Genomic DNA, 26,242 nt, shown 5'->3' with positions numbered 1-26,242 from the left:
AATTGAACCGCGCGCTCGGTGGTGGTTTCGTTGGATGATTTGTTATAATTCGATTCCAATCGACAACGTTAGTGATATCATTATGGACATTTTCTGGCGATGACTGGCAATGACAAACGGCCTTTCATGACGTTGAAAAAAACGACTAAGAGCATGATTTTTGCTTCTTACGTGCCCGGTCATAAATTAAACCTCGTACATCATCGATTTCAGCTCGGGTGGGAATTGGGTGGTGTTTGCCCTGGCTTACGTGACGTTCGACGGGATGATATGATAGACAGTACGAATGTGACGGCAATCTTAACATCGTCGTCAAGCATCCACCGGCCAAACACATCGTGTGGCAGGCTTTGATAGTGCTGGCTATGCTTTTAGAACCATTCTACGATTCGCTGTGCAAGTAATTCTCAACTCATCCCGTATATTTTACACACCCAGGTATCCTCCTACTGGCCACGTGGTGAAACGGTAAGTATTCAGGAATCTGACGGCAAAGGGTGCGTTCGTCCCTGTTGGAACCAGAGTCTCTCTGCCACCGTGTGATCGGGAAAGACGTTCTTCAAACGTTCTTCAGTCCAAAGCTAGAGTCGAAGAAGAAATTTGGTGAGGTGTCAAAGTGGCCGAGACGGTCCGCGGCGCGTTCAGGTCGCGCACGGCACTCTGGAAGTGAGTTCGAGTCCCGCTTCTGACACGGGTGTTTGATATTGAATGCTCCTTTTTCACTCCTACATGGTACCAGTCAATATCACATACTTAAGCGTGTCTAGTATGGCATACAGATGATAGCAGCAACATACCTCGGGGTTTCCGGGCGTGGCTACAAGGTTGGCCCGTGCAGGGCCAGCCTCCACGCGTCCCTGAGGCTCTTGGCGTCATCGCTATGCATGGGTGACGATGATAGCATCGGCTCGATCTTCACTTGTTTCTTTACGAAGCAAAAATCTAGAGCGTGGCAATCTCTAAAATGTTCCACCTCGCTCAGCACATGACTCCCATGCGGATGTGATTATCCGACGGTTATACTCCCCTGCGGATAAACGCGCATCTCTCGCAATCCGAGAACCATACAAGACTCGCGCGCTGAATTCACAGTGCCTGCCTTAGCGCAGTTGTATTCCGCACATAGCGTGCCACGTGCACACTACGCGCCCCGGAGTGTGTCTCCGGTACCCTTTGGCTCATCGACGAGATTAACATGCACAAAATGGCGTCTGCAAGTTAGGAAGCAACGTAGACCATAAAGCTTTCATTGCGATTATCGAGGCATGCAGCGCCTTTTGGTCGCCAATGCCTGCTCTGTCACAGGCTGTTAGGCATAACTCGAATAGATGTCTTGATCACATTGTGACTGTGGCGGCCGGCATCATCAGGAAAATGCTGCATATGACTGGATCTCACAACCTGGATCAAGATTGATACTATCTGGTAATCTGCACCGTGTCCAAATGCAAGAGAAGTGGCGATAGTTGGAGGCGGCCACTCCACCTAACTGACAAGTCAAATGACGGCATGCCTGCTGCGTTTCATGGCAAGAATATCAAACAAAAGTATTAAGGGATATTGAAAAGTGCGCATGTCCCGTACACAGTTCTGGCATGTTTCCGTTCTCCTCCGTGTGTCGTGCTGTTTAGGACGCATAAAACTTTTCCACGCTAGTGCTATTAGAAAAGGATCCAATTTCGTGCACAATCTAAAATGTGTGGAAAATAAGAACAACAAGGGCGAAATTCATTACTTGAAGTATGAAGGAGTCTTTGGGTCATGCGCCTCAAAGTTACTACCACTGAGGGAGGCGAAGTCCCTGGGACCAAAGGCCACAGCAATTATTGGCTGTTTAAGACCAGCGAAGCTAAACTTTACGGATGCCTTCAAGTGGCGTGCCATCGAAGTGTTGATTCCTACAGTGCTGGGGCCATCGCTGCGGTCGAATACGCAAAATTACGGATATGATAGGTCCCGCCGAGATTTGGACTCGGATCGCAGGATTCAAAGTCCTGAGTGCTAACCGTTATACCACCGGACCGCCGTTCAGTGGCGTGACAACAGGAAGCGAATGATAATTTTACTTCTTTTACGTCACGAAATTCTCTAATACTATTTCCAATAGGTTGTGTTGGCTAGGTTTTCGTTCCCACATAGTAATTTTTTGTTGTTGTATCCTTGTTGTTTCAAAGCGCTAAAAGATGTGCATATCCCGTCTTTACTGCTCGCAAATTCCCACTAGTGTCATATCACTGGACAAATGGATATATGGGTCGTGTGAAATATACGTACACGAATGGATGATGACCTGCACTCGTCTCGTGGAATGATTACAATCGCGTAGCTAGCTTGACTAAAACTTGTTAATTGATGCGGATTTGTCCAGTGGATAGCTTGATGACGATGCTGAGATCTGCGGCCACATTCGTACTATCTAATCATCATCATCACGTCTCATCAGTCTCTCCCACTGAAGGAGGCAGGGTCTCTGGGATTAACGGCCACAACAATTTTTGGCAGCTTAAGAACTATAAGGCTCCTACAACTTAACAAATGCCTTCAGGTGGCGTGCCACCAAAGTGTTGATTCCCACAGTGCTGCGGTCATCGCTGCGGCCGAATGCGCAAAAGCACGGATATGACAGGTCCCGCCGAGATTTGAACTCGGATCGCAGGATTCAAAGTCCTGAGTGCTAACCGTTACACCACGGGACCGTCGCTCAGTGACGTGACAGCAGGCAGCCATCGGTAATTTTTCTTTTTTTACATCACGAAATTCTCTAATACTATTTCCTATAGGTTGCGCTGGTTAGATTTTCTTCCAACATAATAATTTGTTGTTGTTGTATCTTTGCCATGTTTCTCTGCTTTCCCCTGGTTTTTCGACAAGTAATAAGGCGAACGCTCGCATAATAAGGGTTCTTTTCAAAGCGTTGAAAGATGTGCATATCCGCTCGTAAATTCCCACTAGCGGCATATCACTGGACAAATGAATACCTGGGTCTTGTGAACTTTTCGTACATGAATGGATGATTACTTGCACCCGTTTCGTGGAATGATTACGAAATCATAGCTATCACATAAATATTTGGCCGGTGGATGCTTGATGACGATGCTGAGATGTACGGTCACATTCGTAGTGTGTCATCATCATCACGTAGAACATCACGTAAAACCGGAACAAAAACCTATCAATGCCCAACCAAATATGAAATCGAAGGATGGCACGGCTATATCTAGCACCGGATCTTGGCATCAGCTAGGGTCCGATTGTGGGTGAGGTTCAAATTTAGAAGCTATTGCACATGTGAGGGGCAAACATCATGCTATTACTCGTTTTTTCACTATCATGATGATGGTGATTTGGGCTTTGGGGCGCACCGACTACGTCGATCATAACCTACTTGTTATCTAACAGTTGCCTGAAAAAGCGGAGGGATAAGGCTTCGTTCGATATATGGCATGAAATTGTACGTCTTCGAGATAACTTAAAATGTGACCGTCATGTACTGAGCTGGAATCGTCTCCCAACATACCACAGAGCGTTGGACGCAAGAACCCAGATCCAAAATGGCGCATACGTTCCAAGTCGAGGTGGGCACAAGACATGACATGTCGCATGGTGTAAGGATCCCCGCAGCGAGGACACCGCGGTTGGTCTTCCCTGCATACGAGGTATCGGTGAGTTGCATATGTGTGGCCTATTCTCAGGCGGCATAGCGTCACTTCCCTCCCGCCTCACCCTACGACAGCTGGACGCCCATGGTCCCAGCCGGGGCTTTATATTCCTCAGTTTATTGGCAGCATGCACATCCCAATTCGCTTGCCACTGCTTCAACATAAAGGTAGATACCACTGCATATAGGGTCGTTAGCGGGGACTGTCACCGTAAGGATGCCAGATGCGTGTGTGGCGCGCCTTGCTGCGGCATCAGCTACTTCATTACCCGATATGTCAACGTGGCTTGGTACCAAGCAGAATACCACCATCTTTTTTCACCATCATGGAAGGATGTTTGTCATTTGCTATCCTCGCCAGGAACGTACATTAATGATATCACTAACGTTGTCGATTGAAGCTGAATTGTAGCAAATCATCCAAAGCCATGCTCGTTCCACTTTTTCGCCCGCGGGAGCCCCACGCGTCAGGATGGCCGAGCGGTCCAAGGCGCTGCGTTCAGGTCGCAGTCCGGTTCTCCGGGCGTGGGTTCGAATCCCACTTCTGACACGGCTTTTCTATATCGGCCTGGTCTCATTACCTCTTCTCCCACGTACAGATGGGACAGATGGTATCTCTTCTACTACATATGTAGAATATGTGACATACAGATGACTGTGTGCCGTTCCTCAGATTTCCCCGGCCGTGACTACAGTGGTCGGTTTGGGTGGGCCAGCCCCCAACATGTCTGCAAGCCCCCTGTCGTCATCGCTGTGCAATGATGGTGATACCTGATGATATATTATAATTATATCTAATACAGATGATAACGTGCCACTCCCTTGCGCTTCCTACTCATGTACATGGCTTCAATGGTTGGCCCGTGCGGTTTTACTCCCCAACATGCCCTCAGGCCTCTTCGCGTCATCGCTATGCCTTAATGGCCACGATATGATAACGTGAGCTCCACCTTCACTTGTTTAGTGACAAATCAAAGGCATGGCCATGACCATTGCTACAGCTCGCTCTCAATTAGCAAACGTCACATTTGTGCAACTGTGTTCCCGTCTTGGGGTCATCGACGTTCTTCAACGCACAAAACGACGTCCGAGACAGGTCCCGCCGAGATTTGAACTCGGATCGCAGGATTCAGAGTCCTGAGTGCTAACCGTTACACCACGGGGCCAGTGTTCGGAAATGTGACAGCATGCCGCGAGTTATCCCATCATCTGCCGTACTAATAATCCAGCACACAACACCATTCGACCGAAGTGACATATTTTCACGCCGAAGGGATTTATATTTAACACAAAAAGTCGGCTTCGTCATGTTCTATCTGTGCGACATCACCAAAGAAGTGACTGAATACAAACGGATGCTACAACCTGGATTCAGATTGATATTAGCTGGTAATCTGTACCGCGTCCAAATGCATGAGAAGGAAGATGGGCAGAGGCGGTCACTCCTCGCCGTTTGTCATTTATTTCAGCATACGTAGCCAGACACACAGATGGTAACACGCCGTTCAGTGGGTTTCTCCGGATATGCCTGCATTCGTTGGCCGAGAAGGGTGAGGCCTAACATGTCTCCAGGTCTGCGAGCGCCATTGCAATGTGTTAAAGATGGTGATAATACGAACTCCAGCTTCACTTGTTTGTTTATGAAGTGCAAAGCTACACTAAGATAACTGCTATAGTCTGCTTTCATTAACAAATGGCTCATGATTTGGAGAGATACTTTCGCATGCACAAGAAGATGTCTATTCTACATACGAGCATGGCTTTGGACTAGCCGAGTTGCCACCCTTTTCGCGCAATGCGTGGTTTGGGAGAAAATTGCTGTACTCATAATCCAACAGCACCGAATGCGAATTCCGTAGCATACGCATAGTTATTCGACTGACGTGAAAAGCTTAGCTGGCAGATAGCTAACAAGGGTCAACCCAGGCCAACTGTGTCACAACAATGTGCGACACATAAAACTCCCTGCACTCCTATCTGGCGAAAAGGCGGAGGCAAATTTATTCGTTGAACTTAACGGCATAACTTGTTCGTTGGGTTCGAGGTATGCCCGACAAGTTATGCTCAGTACGTGCCTTGAGCCTAACAACCTCCATGCAAGCAGTTCCGAATAAACTTTTAGAAGAGTCTAGCAATGATTTGTTCCAAGTAACCACAAAAGAATGTGGTAACCATGTAGCTTTCTATTTTCGAGCGAGACAGGGAGAATAGGACGAGCATGTCAAACAATTTGCAACTCGAGAGTCGGTGCCGATTTTAAGGGCACAACTGCTGGTTTTATAATGGGAAACAGTGGAAAGGATAACTGTAATTTTAGGCAAAACATGGGCGAAACTCAATTTTTTGTTGTGGGGCTGATAATATTACCTGCTTCCTTTTTTCGAAGGCACTAAGCCGAGCGTCAAGACGTAAATTGATTTTCTTTTAGCGAAAGATGCTATTCCCATCGTGATGACGTATAACTTGTTTATAATTCTGAAACAAAGCCAGTTGAATTGATGCATATTAGCTCAGAACAAAGAGCAAGACTGTCTCGAAATACATCTTCAACAACGTAGAGAACGCGACGCTCTGGCAATCACCAGTGCCTGGTAAGACGTACAGTAAGGCAAGCGCGCATCTCTCGCAATATGAAAACCAGAGGACCACCACGCTTATTTGAGCACCGTGTAATTGTACCGTGTAATGGATTTGAGGTCCGTGTAATTGTATCCCTTACAATATGTGTCACGGAAAGGATGATTACGGTACTCTAGGGTTGATCGACGCGGTTAAATGCACAAAACCGCGCATGCGTCAGGTCCCGCCGAGATTTGAACTCGGATCGCAGGATTCAGAGTCCTGAGTGCTAACCATTACACCACGGGGCCGACGGCTGGCAATGGATGGCAGGTAGACATTATGCCACAAATCTCCTCCCGCCGATTTTCCAGGCATGCAATGCCTTTCGATTAACAGTACGGTGGATGGTGGATAATTTACTGCATGCTGCCACGCAACCGCGCGCTGCCCCGTGGTGTAACGGTTAGCACTCAGGACTCTGAATCCTGCGATCCGAGTTCAAATCTCGGCGGGAACTTTCGGATCCCCACCTTTATGCAGTCAGCCGCGGCGACGAGATCAAGATCAAGATCAAAACTATAGGAATCAACATTTTCGTGGTACGAAACTTAGATGGACACAAGTGCGCAACTAGGGTGGTGTTACCGTTGTCGCGCAAGGCATGTGCGGTCCTCAGATTGCGAGAGATGCGCAATTGTGCTGAACATCTTGCCAGGCGCTGGCGTAGTTGGAGGGTCGCGAAGGGCGCATTCTGCGACAATGTAAAATCGTGAGAAACGCGAGAAGGTTTTTGGTCTGCGTTGCTGCTTTTCGATTTCAAGATCGTCTTCTTGCTGTAACTGTTATTCTGGATCATCTGGCGTTGTTTCACAATTCTAGGCAAAGGTCACGTTTTCCGGCCCGAGCGGCACCGAACAAGTTGCTGCCGCTGCCAAGCTTCATGTGGGCGGTGTATGTTCCACCTCCCTGCCCGCGTCAGTATCTGTCAAATGATTGAAGACAGCATGGCTAAAGAAGTATCAGTGTTCGCGTATAACGTGGCGATGCTCATACGACCAGCCACAGTTGTTGCTCTGCTCTTTGGAAGTACACTGTCGTCAACGAAACAGTTCCGATGCTGGACGTCCCCTGATGAGCTGCAAGCCCGGCGGGACCTGTCACGCTCAGTATTGTATATTCAACCGGATCGATTAACCCAAAAACTACCGGAATCGACATTTCCGTGGCACGTAATGTGCGGGACATAACTGCGCTAAGGCGGGAAGTGATTCAAGCTAGAGCGTAAATCTTGTGTGGTTCTCAAATTGCGGATGATTCACACTCATTCGCATGAGAGTCATAACCACAGGAGCAGTAGGCACGGGATAAGCACATCTTTCGACACTTCGAAAGCATTTTTACCGTGCAAATCTCTCCGGTGTAATGTTAATTGTGATGACAAGTTGAAAGCAAAGGTCACCGATTCACCAAGCCACGCCCCCGTTTCCGTGTATTTAAACACCGAGCAGGTCACCAAGTATTACATGCTATGAACATGGATATGAAACCGCACATGTGACAGGTCCTGCCGAGATTTGAACTCGGATCGCAGGATTCAGAGTCCTGAGTGCTAACCGTTACACCACGGGGCCGACGGTTAGCAGCGGATGGCAGGTAGACAATTAGATCACAAATCTCCCCTGCTGATTTTTCGGGCATACAAAGCCTTTCGATTAACATTACGGTGGATGATGGATAATTCACTGCATGCTGTCACACCATTACACCTCGGCCCCGTGGTGTAACGGTTAGCACTCAGGACTCTGAATCCTGCGATCCGAGTTCAAATCTCGGCGGGACCTATCACGCTCAGTTTTGTACATTCAACCGGATCGATTAAATTACCGGAAATTACCGGAATCGACATTTCCGTGGCACGTAATGTGCGGGATGTAATTGCGCTAAGGCGGGAAGTGATTCAAGCTAGGGCGTAAGTCTTTCGTGCTCCTCAAATTGTGCCTGATCCGCACTCATCCGCGTGAGAGTCATAGCCACATGGAGTCATATGCTGACGGAGGTTATCATCGTCATTTTCATCGTCATCATCATATCATCATATGCATGGCAATGGCGCCAGGAGAACTGGAGACGTACCGGATCTTAGCCTGCCAGGCTCAGCTACTGTAGTCACGCCCGGGGAAAACTGATGAATGGTGCACAAACATCTAGATGTTTTGCTAGATAGGCTGAAGTGTGTGATGTGCGGCACTATGTGAGAGACGTGAAAATAGGGCACTCGATGTCGAAAAAAACCCTGTCAGAAGTGGGATTCGAACCCACGCCCGGAGAACCGGACTGCGACCTGAACGCAGCGCCTTGGACCGCCCGGCCATCCTGACACATGTAAGCACGTCAGGCGGAAAATTGGACTGGGCGCCGGTGTTGGCTTCTTTCAGTGACTTGTTCCAATTCGTTTACAATCGACAACAGTTGTGCTATCATTTAACAACGTTTATAGCGAGGACACAAATGACAAACGGCCTCCCAAGGCGGTGGAATGCGGCTAATAGCACAATTTGTGCCCGGTGTGTTTGTGTGCAAACGGTCCCAAATTTGAAGCTTGTCCCCACAACGGGACCCGGCTGCCGCCAAGATATGGTGCCAGATATAGCCGTGACATCCACTAATTTGAAATGCGCGCGGGCATTGGTTGGCCCCTGTCCTGGCTTAAGGTGATGTTCTGCGTGGTGACGACGAAAATATTGTACGAATGTGGCCTCAGATCTGAGCATCGTTGCCAAACATCCACCGGACAAAGACGCATTAATTTGTATGTTCCAGTCGTGCTAGCTATGCTTCTGGAGCCATTCCACGAAACATATCAAGTGATCCTGCAATAATGTACGTATATTCCACATGACCCAGGCGTCCATTTCTCCAATGATACGGCATCCGTGGAAAATTGGCCAGAAGTAGGAACAGGAAATGTACATCTTTCAACGCTTTAAACATATTTTTACCATATATATGATACCAATATTTACTGCTATTCGCTTCGATACAGGCATGTTGACGAATTATCAATGGAACTATCTCTCCATCCTTTTCTACGAGAAATAAGGCTATTACTGCTGTCGTATCTATAGCCATAATGTTCCCCGCAAATGCACTAAACAAATTGCGAAACATTTTTCGCCACGTTAATTGTGTTGGAACTTTGGAGTTTAGGGCCACAGACCTTACCTCCCCCCCCCCCCCCCCCCCCCCTCCCGTTTCCGTATATTTGGACACCGAGCAGGTGTCCAGGTGGTATGCACCATGACTCTGGATCCCGATTATAGGACCCGTTTGCCTCGAGATAATTATCCTGTGACATGACATGATCCAGCCAACCATTCACATCATGCCTAACTGCATGCCAATGAATAGGCCTTGGCGGCTGAAGGGCGTGGCATGCTTGATTATCAGCACGGTAGACCTGTCGGATAATTCGCTGCCTGTTGGCACGCCATCATCCCCGGCCTTGTGGCGTAATGGTTACCACTGACAACTCTACCAACAAAGGTACGTTCTTGTACTAAACTAATTTTGTCCTATTGATACTAACGTGAGGAGATTTTATATACCGTAACCAATATAACACCTAAATGAGTGCAGTAACCTCCCATCAGTGGGGAGTGAACATGCACAATTGTTCAGATTGGTAGACATATTCTTTTGTCATGCAACGTAACACGTGTACTGTCATTTGTGTTGTCAACTCAGAGGAGTGGCCGCCTCTGCCCATCCTCCTTCTCGTGCAATTGCGTTGCGGTACAGATTCTCAGGTAGTATCAATCTGGATCCGGGTTAAAGGATCTGTTTGTATCCAGTGACTTGTCAGTGACTTGTCTGCTGATGTCGCACAGATACAACATGTTGAAGCCGACTATGCGTGTTAGATATAAATTCCTTCGTTGTGAGAATATGTCTTTTCGGTCGAATGGCGTTGTGCGCTGGATTATCAGCGACGTAGATGATGGGATAACTCACTGAATGCTGTCTCGACGCAATACGCCGGCCCCGTGGTGTAACGGTTAGCACTCAGGACTCTGAATCCTGCGATCCGAGTTCAAATCTCGGCGGGACCTGTCTCGGATGTGGTTTTGTGTATTCAACCACGTCCATGAGCGCAAGACGGAAATACGATTATAACTGAGTCATTGAGTCATGAGATTAATATATAACTGAGTCATATGCTGAGTGAGATTGAGCTGTAGCAATGGTCATGGCCATGCCTTTGGTTCCTCAATAAACAAATGAGTGTGGAGCTCACGTCATCATATCATGGCCATTAACGCATAGCTATGATGCGAAGGCGCCCGAGGGCAGTGAGATTTGCTCGCATGATTTGTTGCAAGTCGTTCAGAATTGTCAACATGCTGGAGTCAGTGCCAATCGATGTTTTTTTGGGAGAAGAAGCGACGAGAGCACCTGATATCGAAAAGCTCTGTCGAAAGTGGGATTCGAACCCACGCACGGACAACCGCACTGCGACCTGAATACGGCTCCTTGGACCCCTCTGCCATTCCGGCACGCGATGATGACGCGGGCGAAAAGGTGGGCCGGGCATCGGTGGTGGCTACCCTCGCATGATTTGTTACAAGTCGGTTAGAATGGTCAACATTAGTGATTTCATTTCAAGACGTTTCTAGCGAGACAGAAAATGACAAATATCCTTCCCTGACGGTGTAAAATGACTGAGGGCACAATTATTGCTCAGTATGTGTGCAATCGGTCCTAAATTTTGATCTCACCTTGCAACCGAACCCTAGACGCTACCGAGGTTCGGTGCTAGATATAGTCGTGACAATCCTTTGATTTCAAATTCGGGTGGGTATCGGTTAATTCTTTCTCTGGCTTACGTCATGATCTGCGTGATGATGATGACAAGACAGTGTGAATGTGGCCGCAGACTCAGCATCGTGGTCAAGCATCTGCCGGACAAAAAAACATTAATTGACAAGTTTTAGTCGTGCTAACTATGCTTTTGGAACCATTCCACGAAACAGGCGCAAGTGATTCTACAATCGTGTACGCATATTTCACATGACCTTGGCATCCATCCCACTAGCCCAGTGCCAATGGTGTAACGGATAGGATTTAGAAATCTAAAAACAAAGGATACGCTCCCTCCTTGCTTAGAATTTTCCCGTGCAGCTCAGATTGAGAGAGAACTCAGCTCCCTCCCTTTGAATGTCACCGTGAACAGTTTATATTCCGTAACGAAGATGACAACCAGAAGAGCGCGGGAACCCGCGGAAAGTGGAAAGTGAGCGAGCATACTGTTTTAGATTAGCAAACACAGATCTTACTATGCAGCGTAGCAGATGCGCTGTTATTTAAGTTGGAAATTGGAAGAGAGGCCGCCTCTGCCCATCCTCTCTTGCATTCGAACGCGGTACAGCTTACCAGGTACAAACAATCTGGATCTGGGCTGTATGATCTATGTACATCCAGCCACTTGTCTGGTGATGTCGCGCACACATGACGTGACCAAGACGACTAATTATAATATATCTAACGCAATCGACAAGACAATACGCACTGGCGGCCAAAGGACGTTGTATGCTGGATTATCAGCATGGTGAATAATGGAACGATTCGCTGCATGCAATCAGACAGGTATGCACCGGCCCCGTGGTGTAACGGTTAGCACTCAGGACTCTGAATCCTGCGATCCGAGTTCAAATCTCGGCGGGACCTGTTTCGGATGTGATTTTGTGTATTCAACCCTGCTGATAAGCCCAAGACTACCGGAAGCGGCACTGGCATCTGTGGCGCGTTATGTGGAGGAATACGCTTGGGCTAAGGCAGATAGTGCAAAAGTCAGTGCGAAGTTCTTACGGGCCACAGATTGTGGGATATGCGCACTTGTGCGAAATTTATGTAACTGCGCGCCCACTTAAATGCCGCTGGTTATTGAGCTCACCGTCTTTCTCCCAGACAACGTATGCAGTAAAAAGCGGCAACGTATATGGCCTTCATCAGTCTCCTCGTATAAAAGAATCTAAACTTCCTTTTACATGTGAAATTATCTTGCCAAATCATGAGTTACATACTAAGTGAGAGCAAGCTGCAGCGATACTTATGTTCAAGCTTTTCTTTATCAACAAACGCATGAAGGTGGAGCCCACGTTATCATGGCCACGAATGCATGGCAGTGACGCCACGAGGTCCGTTGTTACTCTAACCTCGCATCAACTCCTCAATGTCCTCCAAACTGATCTGATCGTACCCGTAGCTCCTTCAACCTCCTCCAAGCTATTCAAAGCGCGCCCCGAACCTTCTCCAGCATCATCCAAAATGAAGGGTGCTTTTTCGGAGCAGTTTTCATCGGGCTGAGGTAGACATCAGTGGCGTTGTTAATTCATATACTTTTTGGTTCCATTTGTTATCCTAGGGAGAAAAACCTGGTATGTAAACTGGTGTTAATAGCTTAAATTCTCACACTTTTTTCATATATAATAAAGATCAACTAAAACGTTTTAAGGAAAATGCGCTCATTTTACCGCGTATGTCATGCCTATATTGCTTGACAAGAATGTCCTGACGCAATGTGGTGTCAACGGCGCCCTCTACGTCAAAGAAAACTGCAGTTATCTGTCGATTTGCCGTAAAAACCATATGAATTACAGTGTCAAGAATTAATAAATTGCCCATTGTGTTGTGATTATTTCTAAAACCACACTGGGCGTTTGTAAAAACGCTGTGATGTTCCAAAAACCAAGTGAAAAGGACGTTAGCCATCTTCTCCATCAGCTTAGAAAGTGATGACGTGAGAGAAATGGGTCTGTAATGTAAAGGATCTAACCCACTTTTACTCGGTTTTAAAAGGCTGCACAGAATCCGGACCTTCTGACGCGGAGCTTAGCGATCGCTGATGTCAACTCGACCAGAGTGAATGGGCCATCGTATGAGTGTAATTCATTCCTCGAAAAGTTCGCTGCGGATTGTTCACATCGCATTCGATGCCGCAAAAATTGCGGGTTTGCGTTGGCGCCTGCGCTGCGGCGGGCCAACGCTGCAGTGTGGTGTGCATTAAAGTCACCTAGACGAGGGACTGGTGGAAGGAATTCGCATAGCAAATATTTCATGTGTACCAACGGAAAAACCATACCTGATGGAAGGTAAAGCGAGCAGACAGTGATGTGACGGTGATTGCGATGTGGTCGAACGACCATAGCCTGAAGCGTGGATCGCAAGCTTAACCTCCTCGCTGGCACGCTATGGTGAGCTGCAAGGAGTACGCCACCATGAGCAATGTTCCGCGTCAACGCGTCGTTGCGAAACACCGCGTATCCTGCATAAAGCAGCAATGCCTGGACGCTAACTTTACCTCTTGCGGGGCTACGGCTGCAAGAGAGACCTTGCTGAGCATAGCCTGGAGATCTAGGGCATTTGTCTTCATCACTCTATAATTCTACTGTAAAAGAATGCCGCAAAAGGACGCATTAAGAAGGTGGTGAGACATGAAAAGCTAAAGGCAGTCCCGGCATAAGAGAATTCGTCTGCGCTAGTTGTAAGACTAGACACCTCAGACCGAGAGCTACAGCTCAACTCCGGAGTGCGGTGCCCCATCCTAGGACGAGTCCTCGGACTCGTTCCGTCAGATGGAGAAGGGAGACCAGCTGGGGCACGCTTTACGCCAGCGTACCCAGTCCGGGATGGAGGAGGGGAAAGGCCCATCGGTGGGTCTCTACCGGATCGGACTACCGGACGAGGGGTTCGCGGGACCAGTGGGGGATTCCACCTGTCTTGTCAGCCATGGAGTGTTGTTTCGGGGGATGGCTCTTTGTCTGCCTCGGACAGACGATTTACCGTCTCAGCACGCTCCAGCTCGACCAAGTGCGCATGCTCGGCACCGCGGGCGCACCTGTCCGTCTCGTGGAGCCCCATCGTCTCTAACACTCGTCCACACGCACTCTGCACTGGCGTCCGAGGCGACGAAAGCAGCGCTGTCCCCGGAACGGAAGCCGACGAGTGCAGCGGATTGTCCGGCGCGGGTGACGGGGAGGCCGCGGATCACGGCCTCTTCGGACCACCCTCCATGCCTCCTCTCCAGAAGGTGACAGCGGCGCAGGGGAGGTGAACAGCGGCATGGACGCTGCCGAGCAGGCCCGTATCGGGGAAGGAGACAAGGGCCCCGGCTCGGCGCCAACCGCCTGCTCTCCTGGCACCACTGAGAGTTCGTGAGACTTCAGCAGCGAGATGAGCTGAAGACCCGACGTCTGGTGATGGTAGTGGGCCGTTGTGCTGAGCTTTTGGCTTTATCTGCATATGATCACCTGGGGTGACTAGCCTCATACAGACATCGTGCTTAGCGAAATGGGATGCTTTCAGCGGTTTCCAGCGAGATGATTTTCTTCTCTTTCATGAATTTCGGACAACTCCGGTCGTGTGAGGTACCTGACCAACGCCACAGTTCACACACCATGGTCACACAACGTCACACTAGTCACGCTCAAACCACGCACACTTGTGACAGGCTGGTCTGTTTAGGAAGCGCGGCTTCGTGTAGCCGAAACGCTGACAATGAAAACAGCGCATAGGGTTGGGAACATTCACTTGAACCTTGACGACAACATAGCCGACACGGAAGCCTGAAGGTAGCTCTGGCCGGTCGAACGTCAGAATTTTGTTATTGATGGGTATCTGGTCGCTTTCCCTCCTTACCGTAATCCGGTGCGATGCGGTAACTCCAAACACTCTCAGCTCCTGTGCGATCTCTTCTTCACTGACATCACGGAGATCGTAGCAGTTTATGATGCCTCGAGAGAAGTTTTTGGTTTGATGTAGTGTTGTGTGCCATTGGCGCGCTCACGTCTCGATTTTGAACTTCGGTCGTGATGGCATATACGAACTCGGTGGCTCTCATAGCCCGTGTCGCGTCAGCACCGATGGAAAACTCAGCTTGCTCCGCGGATCACTTCACCGAACCTTTCGCACCTGCTTTGGCGCTGGAACGACGAAAGAAGTGACAGACTTTTCTCATTACTTCGAAATACAAGGCAGGTTGATTTGGTTCCACCCTGTGACCTGAACTCATCGTTGTCTGTCGGAGAAGTTTGGATGAGGCTGTGGTAGACAATAGTGGCGCGGTTCATTCATATCATTTTTGCCTCCACTTCGTATCCGTAAGAGTATATGAGAGGTGGTATGTAAGGCATTTTTGTCGTAGTCGCCAGTGCGGTGACCTGTCCATCCGTCTGTGAAAGCAACGCGTCCCAACTGAACCTGTGGCTAGATACCTTGGGGTACCTCGACCACCGACCAGCATATAAGGTACATCCTAATGTACATCTTAAGACGCTACGTGAACGCTGTTTTGTATTTCTGAATATACTTACATGTGTTTCGCGCACACCTTATGGAGGAGATCGGAGCACGCTTTTGCTGCCGTACTGGACGATCATACGCTCTAAGCTGGACTATGCATGTATTATATCTGACAGCGTGTGTGAATCTACTAAACCCGTCCTTGACACTGTCCATCACACTGCTCTTCGCGTCATCACAAGGGCGTTCCACACATCACCTATCGCAAAGCCTCATGGTGGAATCGCACGAGCCGCCCTTGTCAGCGAGGAGGAAAATGTTTGGTACGCGTTATGCAATTAAGTTGCGACAGTTCCCGCCTCATCCCGCATACAACGCAGTTTTTTTCGCGGCCTGCTGTGCGTTTTGTTCGCAGTGCACTTCGGGAGCGTGCTGTGACCTTTAGCCTCCGGATGCAAACATTACTGCGGGAAAACGAAATTCCCTTTCGAAGGGCGAAGCAAGCAGGTAATCTGCCCACTCTTCCCTGGAATTTGATCCCGCCCTCAACAAAAACATATTTGACTGAATTTAAAAAAGAATGTCATTTTGCCAGGTATAATGAGATCCAGTGCACTTGAGCGTATGACGTCATATGCGGGTTACACACCTACCCACACAGGCGGCTCTAAAATTTCTGGTGATGTGGGCTGTGCGTTTGTGAGCGGTGTCGTCACCCGGTCGTTTGCATTGCCCCCACACGCGTCGGTGTTCACACCGGAACTGATAGCAATCACGAAGACGCTATGCTTCGATGAAGTCGGTGACGAGCCTTTGCATCTCGTTTTACATTTACATTTTGAGCCTTTACATTTTGACTGGCTCTGTGAGCGGCGTTCTTAGTCTGAGGTTTTTTATTCATCACATCCCCTTGTCCAGGGAATCTTATTACGTCTGACTCAACTGGATCAGGGCGGAGGAAAGTCATGTTGTGTTGGATTCCTAGCCACGTTGAAATCGCGGGTAGCGAGTTGGTTGACGCTTGCTACAACTTTGCTACACAAGTGGCAGTGTTGTTGGGATGGGGTAGGTGGTAGCAAACTCAGAGCAATAAAACCCAAGCTGGGTCAATGGCTATCTTGTTCCCGCAAAGTGAGGCGAGAAGAGGTGATCCTCTGCAGACTGCGTATCGGGGACACGTACGCAAACCCATGGCTGTATGTTGGAGGGAGCTGATGAACCTATCTGCCATCGATGTGGTGCTGTCCTCACCGTTTGCCATGTGCTTTATGGTGCCCGCGCCTCCGGGAAGAAAGTCAACGTTACTTTGGACGGTATGACTCACCCCTGATGCCCTGTGACATTCTAAGTGACGACTCGCAATTTCTTGAATCTCAACAGGTCCTTTTGTTCCCCAAAACATCAAATTTTGGACCATTTACGCGGTTCATGAGTTAGATAAAACAAAACCTGTTATGGGCACCAATTGACCACCGCAGTCCGCGCACCCGAAAATCCCAATAAACAACAAGAAGTAAGTGATGTGCGGTGTCAGGTGGAAGGAATGGAGACGAGGACACTCCATATCAAAATGTTGCCATGTCATCATGCTGAAGCTGGTGATATGCTTTGCTATGTGGGGGAACAGAGCATGAGAGTAAGCAACTTCGAAAAGCCATGTCAGAAGTGGGATTCGAACCCACGCCCGGAGAACCGGACTGCGACCTGAACGCAGCGCCTTGGACCGCTCGGCCATCCTGACGCCATGTGGCATCGTCATCACCTCTCAAAAAAAAACACGAGATGAGTTTGAGGCAGGCTGGAAGAGAGCTGAAATATCTTGCTCCCGCAACGATTTCGCAGGAGGCATCAGCTGTCTGCGTCTACCTTACCCAAGCAGTTTTGGCGCACTGACCACAAATACCATTTGACGTTGAGTTTACTTAGAAAAGGAGTTCAAATTGGAAAAATGTACAAACATTGAAACAATCTACAAACTAACGCATAAAAAGGCTGCGAGTGTAAGCTATCGGCATCAAAATTCACACCACCTTTTTCTCTTACGGATACCAATGGAGGCAAGGACATGAATGAACTGCGCCACTAACGTCTGCCACAGCCTCATCCAAACTACTTCAAAAAAGAACCTTTTATTTCGGAGAAGGTTGAAGAAGGTTCAGGACGCACAATCAGTAGCTTGGAGGAGGTTGAGGGAGCTACGGGAACAATCAGATAATCCGCGGAGGACAATTGAGGAGTTGATGCCAGGTCAGAGGAGCAACGGGCCTCTTGGCGTCATCGTTTTGCATTGATGGTCATGATAACATGGGCTCCACCTTCCCTTGTTTATTGATGAAAAATGTTTGACCATGACCATCGCTGCAGTTTGCTCTCACTCAGCATGTAACTCATGATTTGGCAAGAAACGTTGGCATGTAAAAGGAAGTACGGATTGTTTAAATACGAGGAGACTGATGAAGGCAGCACGCATCGCCCGCTTTTACTGCATACGTTGTCTGGGAGAAACATGGAAATCTCATAAATCAGCGGCACTAGAGTGGGCTCGCAGTTATGGCAGTTATCGCAGCTCGCAGTTAGCAATCACGTGCATTAGTTACGTAAATTTCGCACAAGCGCGCATCTTTCGCAATCTGAGAACCGTACAAAACTTGCACTGACTTCTGCACCGTCTACCTCAGCCCAATCGCATCTCCCCTCATGACATACCACGGATGGCGCTGTCGCTTCCGGTAGTCTTGGGCTGTCCAACACGGTTCAACACACAAAATCATGTGCGAGGCAGGTCCCGCCGAGATTTGAACTCGGATCGCAGGATTCAGAGTCCTGAGTACTAACCGTGACACGGTGGGGTCGGTGAGTGTCACTGTGATAGTATGCGATGAATTATCCCATCATCCGCCATGCTGATAATGAAGCATGCAAAGCCTCTCGACTGCCAATACGTATCATCCTGTCGATTGCCGTTAGATATAACACGATTTGTCGGCTTGGTCATGTCATGTGTGTGCGACATCACCGGACAAGTGGCTGGATGTACATGGATCATACAGCCCGGATCCAGATTGATAGTACCTGGTAAGCCGTAGCGCGTCCGAATACAGGAGAAGGGAACGGGCTGAGGCGGCCACTCTTCCAATTTTGCAAATCGAGTAGCAGTGCATCTGCTACGTTGCATAGCAAAAAATTTAATTGCCAATCTCAAACAGTGTGCATGACCCTTTCTACTTCACGCGTCTTCCCGCACTTTTCTCGTTGTCATCTTTGTTATGGAATGGAAACCAATTCACGATAGCATTAATAGACAGGAGGCTCAGTTCGTTCTCAATCTGAACTGCACGGAAAAAGGCTGAACAAGGACAGAACGTATCCTTTGTTTTCAGAGTTCTTGAGGCCACCCGGACATGGGCCAGTAGGATGGATGCCTGAATCATGTGAAATATAGGTACATGATTGCATGATTACTTGCACCTGTTTCGTGGAATGGTTCCAAAAGCATAGTCAGCACTACTAAAACTTGTCAGTTAATTCGTGTTTGTCCGGTGGATGCTTGACAACAGTGCTGAGATCTGCGGGCACATTCCTTCTGACCTACCAACCATCATTATCACGTGGACCATCACGTGAACCAGAGCAACATTCAAACAATGTCCGCCCGAATTTGAAATTGAAGGATGTCACGGCTATATCTAGCACCGGATCTTGGCAGCAGCTGGGGTCCGGCTATTGGGTGAGGTCTAAATTCAAGGCGGATTGCACATGTAATGAGCACAAATTGTGATCTCAGTCATTTTGCAACCGTCATGAAAGGATATTTGTCATTTTCTATATCGCTAGAAACGCCTTTAATTGCAATCAATAATGTTTCCCATTGTAACCGACTCGTAACAAATCATGCGAAGTAGCCACCACCGACGCAGAGCCCAATTTTTTGTCCGCGTAGTCATCACGTGTCGGGATGACCGAGGGGTCTAAGGTGATGTGCGCAGGTTGCGGTGCCATTCTCTGTGCGCGGGTTCGGAACTCACTTTTCACAGGGCTTTTCGACATCAGGTGTTCTCGTTCGAATCCCACTTTTGACATGGCTTTTCGATATCAAGTGCTCTCGTTGTATCTCCTCCCACAGAACATTGCTTGCCACTGGCTTTAGCATGTCTAGAAAGACATACCGATGACTACGGGGCACTCCTCGGGTTTCCCGGGCGTGACTTCCATGGTTGGCTCGCGCGGGCTTGCCCCAATATGCCCTTAGGCCTCTTCGCGTTATCACTACACGAGGCGAAATGGCCATGATATGATAGGATGGACTCCACCTCAACTTGTTTGTGGATGAACCAAAAGACTCATGTGCAACTGTATTCCCGTCTTGGGCTCATCGACATGGCTGAATGCACAAAACCACTTCCGAGACAGATCCCCGAGATTTGAACTCGGAGCGCAGGGTTCAGTGTCCTGAGTGCTAACCGTTACAGCACGAGACGTGCGGTTGATGGTGTGACAGTATGCAACGAATTCTCCCATCATCCACCGTGCTGATAATCCAGCACACAACGCCATTCGACCGCCAAGACATATTTACAAGCCGAAGGAATATATATGTATATATATATATATATATATATATATATATATATATATATGCATATCTATACATACACACATATATATATATATATATATATATATATATACATATATATATATACATATGTATATATATATGCATATCTATACATACATACACACATATATATATATATATATATATATATATATGCATATCTATACATACACATATATATATATATATATATATATATATATGACACGAAAAGTTGGTTTCAACATGTTGCATCTGTGTGACATCAGCAGACAAGTGACTGGATAGAAATATATCCTACAACCCGGATCCAGATTGATACCACCTGGAAATCTGTACCGCATCGAAATTGCACGAGAAGGGGGATGGGCAGAGGCGGTCACTCCTCTGAGCACACAAATGGCATGACGGATGACAACACAAATGACGGCACATGTGTTACGTTGCATGACAAAAAATATGTCTACCAGACAGTGAATTATCCCAAAAGCTGATGATATTCCGTGCTGATAATCAAGCATGCCACACCTTTCAGCCGCCAAGACCTACCCATTGGCATGCTGTTAGATATGATATGAATGGTCGGCTGGATCATGACGTGTCACCAGATAAATATATGGAGGCAAAGGGGATATAATCTGGATCCAGAGTCATAGTGCATACCACCTGGACACCTGCTCGGTGTCCAAATACACCGAAACAGGGAGTGGAGGTAGATCGGTGGAACCACCCTCCAAAGTTTTAACACAGTTAATATTATATTAGGTAGTTGCATGGTGAGAAATGTTACGTAGGTTCTTAAGTGCATTTGCGAGGATCATTATGGCTATACCATACGACAGCAGATACGGCAGCAGTCATAGCCTTATTGCTCGTAGAAAAGCCAGGAGGATGGAGAGATAGTTCCGTTGATAATTCGTCAACACGCCTGCATCGAAACAAATATCAGTAAATATTGGTAGAATGTGAAGATACAGTAGAAATATTTTTAAAGCGTTGAAAGATGCAAATTTCCCGTCCCTACTGCTCGCCAATTTCCACGGATGCCATTTTATTGGAGAAATAAACACCTAGGTCATATGAAATATACGTACATTATTGCAGAATCGCTGCACCTGTTTCGTGGAAATGTTCCAGAAGCATAGCTAGCACGACTGGAACATGCAAATTAGTGCGTCTTTTTCCGATGGATGCTTGACAGCGATGCTGGGACCTGAGGCCACATTCGTACTATCTTTTCGTCATCATCACGCAGAACATCACGTAAAGCCAGGACAAGGGCCAACCAATGCCCACCCGAATTTGAAATTAGAGAATGTCACGACCATATCTAGCACCAGGTCTTGGCGGCAGCCGGATCCAGTTGTGGGGGCAAACTTCAAATTTGGGACCGGTTGCACACACCGGACACAAATTGTGCTATTAGCCGCATTTCAGCGCCTTGGGAGGCCGTTTGTCATTTGTGTCCTCGCTATAAACGTTGATAAAGGACGTCACAAGTATTGTCAATTGTAAACGAATTGAGACAAATCACTGAAAGGACCCACCACCGACGCTCAGTCCAATTTTTCGCCTGCGTAGCTCTCATGTGTCAGGATGGCCGAGCGGTCCAAGGCGCTGCGTTCAGGTCGCAGTCCGGTTCTCCGGGCGTGGGTTCGAATCCCACTTCTGACAGTGGTCTTCAGTGTCGGCCATTTTGCTTCTCATTGTCCCCATATGGTCACTTGTTTCGCTGGCTCGTCACTTGTTTCGGCATACACAGCCTAAAACATGTTTACGTGCCATTTCGCCGGGTTGTTCTGGATATGCTAATAGCTCATGATTTGACTGGAGACTTCTGCGTGCAAGAAAACATCGGTTGTTGTGAGCCTACGTATGGGCGAGGGGGGGGGGGAGTGATCGCAACATGTTGGCTGCAAGTCATGAGGGGTATAACGGGCTCCCACTTCCTACAACTTACAGAGTTGCAGAATTTGAGCCTTCAGCAACCCTCTAGCTACAGCAGTACCTGGCAAGACGTGTAGCAGACAAGCGCGCAGTTCTTGTAATCTAAAAAACGCACAAGATTCACGCACCGACATCAGCACTTGCCGCCTTCGCGCAGTTGTATCCCTTCAAGTCACGTGCCATGGAAGTGTTGATTCATATATTCTTTGGTTCACCGATACGGTCGAGTGTACAAAAACATTGATATGACAGGTCCCCGCCGAGATTTGAACTCGACTTGTATGATTCAAAGTCCTGAGTGCTAATCGTGTACACCAGGAGAATCTTATGTATATGTGTGACAAAAGGCGGCAAGGTATACTTTTCCTTCAGTCTTTTTTTCGTCAAAGAATGCTTTAAGAGTAAGAACTTCCTTCACAACGTCTTTCAATCCGAGCCAGCGACCAGCGAATGACGTTTTCCATGTAGTAATATGCGGAGCAGAGGGAGGGGGGGGGGGGCAGATCGAGCAGACCCCCACCGACCAATTACTCACCCAAATTGGAAAATTTGGGCAAAAATGACGCATTCAGTAGGGCTGTAGCAAATCTAGGCAATTTTTGTTAGGAAATTGATTATTAGAGCATTCCATTCGGCGAATCCTTTTTCTGATCGTACACTAGGTCCATAAGCGTACCGCTATAAATGTCATCACTACATACCTGTAATATCAATACCGCTCCGATTTCAAATATTGAACCATTTCAAAGCAATGAATATATTTGTAAACCTACCGAAACGGAATTTCTGTTTTATCTTTGATTTTGAGATGTTGGACGCAAATAAAAGTGGCCAAAATCTGGAAGATGTCATGACTTGGGCGAAGCTCTGTCAAAGCTGTTAGCTCCCCCCCCCCCCTCCATTTAAGAAGGCGACACCCATGGTCAAGGCATAGTTATCCCCCTGGGTTTACCCATACATAAGTGATGAAGAGGTGACCACTTTGCTGGAATGCCTCACTAAAAACTGCACAAAGCATTGGCACTGACTTTAACACTGCCCGCATTAGGCCAATGGTATTCCCATCACATAACGTGCCACGGATGCCAGTGCTGCTTCCGGTTGCCAAGGGCTCATGGATGTGGTTGAATGCACAAAATCACGCACGAGACAGGTCCCACCGAGATTTGAACTCGTATCGCAGGATTCAGAGTCCTGAGTGCTACCTGTTACACCACGGGGCCGGATTGTTTTGTTGTGATAGCATACAGCGAATTATCCTATTACCATCCGTGCCGATAATCAAGAATGCAACGTTCCTCAGCCACCAGAATCTGTTCAGCCGCAAGGGATTCGGCATATTCGGCGGATTCGGCATCGGCATTCGGCATGTCGGCTGGATCATGTCATATGACCGGGCATGTGGCTGGAAATAAAGGGAACCTATAATCATGATCCCTGTTCATAGTATATGCAACTTGGTATCACGCTCGGTGTTCGGCCATATTTGTCTTGCAATATCATCATTATGGCGCCGAACAGCATGCAAAACCAGGACAAGAACCTACCAATGCCCAGCCGAATTTCAAGGCTTGAATCATGTCAACGCTTTATCTGGTACTAGATCATGGCGAAGCGAGAATCTGTTCGTGGGTCAGTTTGCAAACTTGGGCCACCTACATGAAGGCCGAGCGCAACTTGTGCCATTAGTCGGTTTTTCACCATCTTGGAAGGCTGCTTGTCACTTGCTGTCCGCGCTATTAACGTCCCTAAATTACATCACATATAATGCCGGTTGTAACAGAATTGTAACAAATCATGGAAAGAAGCCACCATCGACGCCCAGTCCAATTTTTCGCCCGCGCGTGGCGATGTGTGTCAGGATGGCCGAGCGGTCCAAGGCGCTGCGTTTAGGTCGCAGTCCGGTTCTCCGGGCGTGGGTTCGAATCCCACTTCTGACAGAGATTGCCGATGTCGAGTGCCATCTTTTCACGTCTCCCACATAGCGCCGCATATCACGTACTTCAGCCTATCCAGCAAACATCTAGATGATTGTGCGCCATTCATCAGTTTTCCCCGGGCGTGACTACAACAGCTACGACTACAAGTGACTACAATAGCCTGGCAGGCTGAGATCTAGCATATCCTCAGTCCTCCTGGCGCCATCGCTATGCATGATGATGATATGATAAGGACGATGATAACCTCCATCAGCCTATGACTCCCCTGCGGTTATGACTCCCATGCGGAAGAGTGCGGATCATTCGCAATATGGTAACCATACAATACTTGCGCCCAAGCTTCAATCACTTTCCACTTTAGCGCAAGTACGTCACGCACATTCCGTGCCACGGAAACGTCGATTCCGGGAGTTTTGGGTTAATCTATCCGGGCGAATGTACAAAATCATGAGTGTGACAGGTCCCGCCGAGATTTGAACTCGGATCGCAGGATTCAGAGTCCTGAGTGCTAACCGTTACACAACCCGGGGCCCGGCGAATGGTAGCGTGACGGCATGCAGTGAATTATCCGCCATGCACCTTACTGATAGTCAAAAGGCTTGGTATGCCTGGAAATCGGCGGGGAGAGGGGGGAGAGGGAGATTGTGGTCTAATTGTCTGCCTACTAATCCGTTGCCAACCGCCGGCCCCGTGGTGTTACGGTTAGCATTCAGGACTCTGAATCCTGCGATCCGAGTTCAAATCTCGCGGGACGTATCTCGGACGTGGTTTTGTGCGTTCAAGAACGCCGATGACCCCAAGACGGGAACACAGTTGCACAAATGTGACACATGCTGATTGAGAGTGAGCTGTAGCGATGGTCATGGTCATGCCATTTGTTCATCAAAATACAAGTGAAGATGGATCTCACGTTATCATATAATGGCCATTAACGCATAGCGATGGCGCGAAGAAGCCTGAGGGCATGTTGGGGGGTAAAACCGCCCGGGCCAACCATCGAACTCACATGCGCGGAAACCCAAGGAGTGGCGCGTTATCATCTGTATTAGATATCATTATAAAATATCACCAGGTATCACTATCACAGCGATGACGCTAAGAGGCTTGGACACATGTTGGGTGTCGGCCCACCCAAAACAGCCGCTATAGTAACGGCCGGGAAAACCTGAGGAACGGCACGCAATCATCTGTATGTCGTGTATGTGGTAGAAGAGATACCATCTGTCCCATCTGTACGTGGGAGAAGAGGTTACAAAAGCAAGCGATATCGAAAAGCCGTGTCAGAAGTAGTATTCGACCCCACGCCCGGAGAACCGGACTGCGACCTGAACGCAGCGTCTTGGACCGCTCGGCCATCCTGACACATGCTGACGCTGCGGGCCAAAAATTGGCCTGGCCGTCGATGGTGGTTCCGTTGGATGGTTTGTTACAACTCGGTTCCAATCCACGACGTTAGTGATATCATTTATGTACGTTTCTGGCGAGGACAACAAATGGCAAACAGCCTTCTATGACGTTGAAAAGACGACTACTAGCATGATTTTTTTCCCCTGACATGTGCAATCGGTCCTAAATTTGGACCTCACCCCACAGCCGGACCCTAGCTGCTGCCAAGACCCGGTGCTAGATATAGTCGTGGCATGCTTCGACTTCAAATTCGGTTGGGTATTGGTTGGTTTTTGTTCCGGTTTCACGAGATGTTCTACATGACGATGATGATAAGTCAGTACGAAAGTGGCCACGGATCTCAGCATCGTTATCAAGCATCCACCGGCCATGACAGGTTTAGTCGTGCTACATATGCCTTTGTAATCATTCCACGAAACGGGTGTAAGTAATCATTCATTCATGCACGAAAATTCACAAGACCCAGGTATCCATTTGTCCAGTGATATGACACCCCTGGGAATTTACGAGTAGTAGGGACGGAATATGTACATCTTTCAACGCTTTGAAAAGAATTGATGTAATGCAAGTGTTCGTCTTATTCCTCGTCGAAAAACCGGGAGAAAAGAGAGAAAGATGGCAGCTATACAACAACAACAGCAGAGTATTGTGTTGGAAGAAAATTTAACCAACGCAACCAATGGAAAATAGTATAAGGGCATTTCTTGACCTAAAAGAAGGGAAAATTACCATACGCTGCCTGCTGTCACGCCACTAAGCGACGTTCCCGTGGTGTAACGGTTAGCACTCAGGACTTTGAATCCTGCGATCCGAGTTCAAATCTCGGCGGGACCT

The 26,242-nt window shown here is 48.1% G+C and overlaps 11 non-coding genes across 11 annotated transcripts; 7 read left to right on the top strand and 4 right to left on the bottom strand.

The window, feature by feature from the left end:
* Nucleotides 1–2,624: 2,624 nt before the first annotated feature.
* TRNAQ-UUG (transfer RNA glutamine (anticodon UUG)) lies at nt 2,625–2,696 on the bottom strand. The gene has a single exon. It is a non-coding gene; the product is annotated as a tRNA-Gln (tRNA).
* A 1,428-nt stretch (nt 2,697–4,124) lies between these two features.
* Nucleotides 4,125–4,208, top strand: TRNAL-CAG (transfer RNA leucine (anticodon CAG)). The gene has a single exon. It is a non-coding gene; the product is annotated as a tRNA-Leu (tRNA).
* Nucleotides 4,209–6,456: 2,248 nt separating this feature from the next.
* TRNAQ-CUG (transfer RNA glutamine (anticodon CUG)) lies at nt 6,457–6,528 on the bottom strand. The gene has a single exon. It is a non-coding gene; the product is annotated as a tRNA-Gln (tRNA).
* A 1,461-nt stretch (nt 6,529–7,989) lies between these two features.
* On the top strand, nt 7,990–8,061 carry TRNAQ-CUG (transfer RNA glutamine (anticodon CUG)). Its single transcript has one exon. It is a non-coding gene; the product is annotated as a tRNA-Gln (tRNA).
* A 453-nt stretch (nt 8,062–8,514) lies between these two features.
* TRNAL-CAG (transfer RNA leucine (anticodon CAG)) lies at nt 8,515–8,598 on the bottom strand. Its single transcript has one exon. It is a non-coding gene; the product is annotated as a tRNA-Leu (tRNA).
* Nucleotides 8,599–10,257: 1,659 nt separating this feature from the next.
* Nucleotides 10,258–10,329, top strand: TRNAQ-CUG (transfer RNA glutamine (anticodon CUG)). Its single transcript has one exon. It is a non-coding gene; the product is annotated as a tRNA-Gln (tRNA).
* Nucleotides 10,330–11,872: 1,543 nt separating this feature from the next.
* Nucleotides 11,873–11,944, top strand: TRNAQ-CUG (transfer RNA glutamine (anticodon CUG)). The gene has a single exon. It is a non-coding gene; the product is annotated as a tRNA-Gln (tRNA).
* Nucleotides 11,945–17,174: 5,230 nt separating this feature from the next.
* TRNAL-CAG (transfer RNA leucine (anticodon CAG)) lies at nt 17,175–17,258 on the bottom strand. The gene has a single exon. It is a non-coding gene; the product is annotated as a tRNA-Leu (tRNA).
* A 4,446-nt stretch (nt 17,259–21,704) lies between these two features.
* On the top strand, nt 21,705–21,788 carry TRNAL-CAG (transfer RNA leucine (anticodon CAG)). The gene has a single exon. It is a non-coding gene; the product is annotated as a tRNA-Leu (tRNA).
* A 2,129-nt stretch (nt 21,789–23,917) lies between these two features.
* TRNAL-UAG (transfer RNA leucine (anticodon UAG)) lies at nt 23,918–24,001 on the top strand. Its single transcript has one exon. It is a non-coding gene; the product is annotated as a tRNA-Leu (tRNA).
* A 2,169-nt stretch (nt 24,002–26,170) lies between these two features.
* TRNAQ-UUG (transfer RNA glutamine (anticodon UUG)) lies at nt 26,171–26,242 on the top strand. Its single transcript has one exon. It is a non-coding gene; the product is annotated as a tRNA-Gln (tRNA).

This window comes from Pollicipes pollicipes, unplaced genomic scaffold, assembly GCF_011947565.3.
Source record: "Pollicipes pollicipes isolate AB1234 unplaced genomic scaffold, Ppol_2.1 Scaffold_2555;HRSCAF=2994_pilon_pilon_pilon, whole genome shotgun sequence".
In the NCBI taxonomy this organism is placed as follows: Eukaryota; Metazoa; Arthropoda; class Thecostraca; order Pollicipedomorpha; family Pollicipedidae; genus Pollicipes; species Pollicipes pollicipes.
This window is presented reverse-complemented; position numbering and strand designations above follow the sequence as displayed.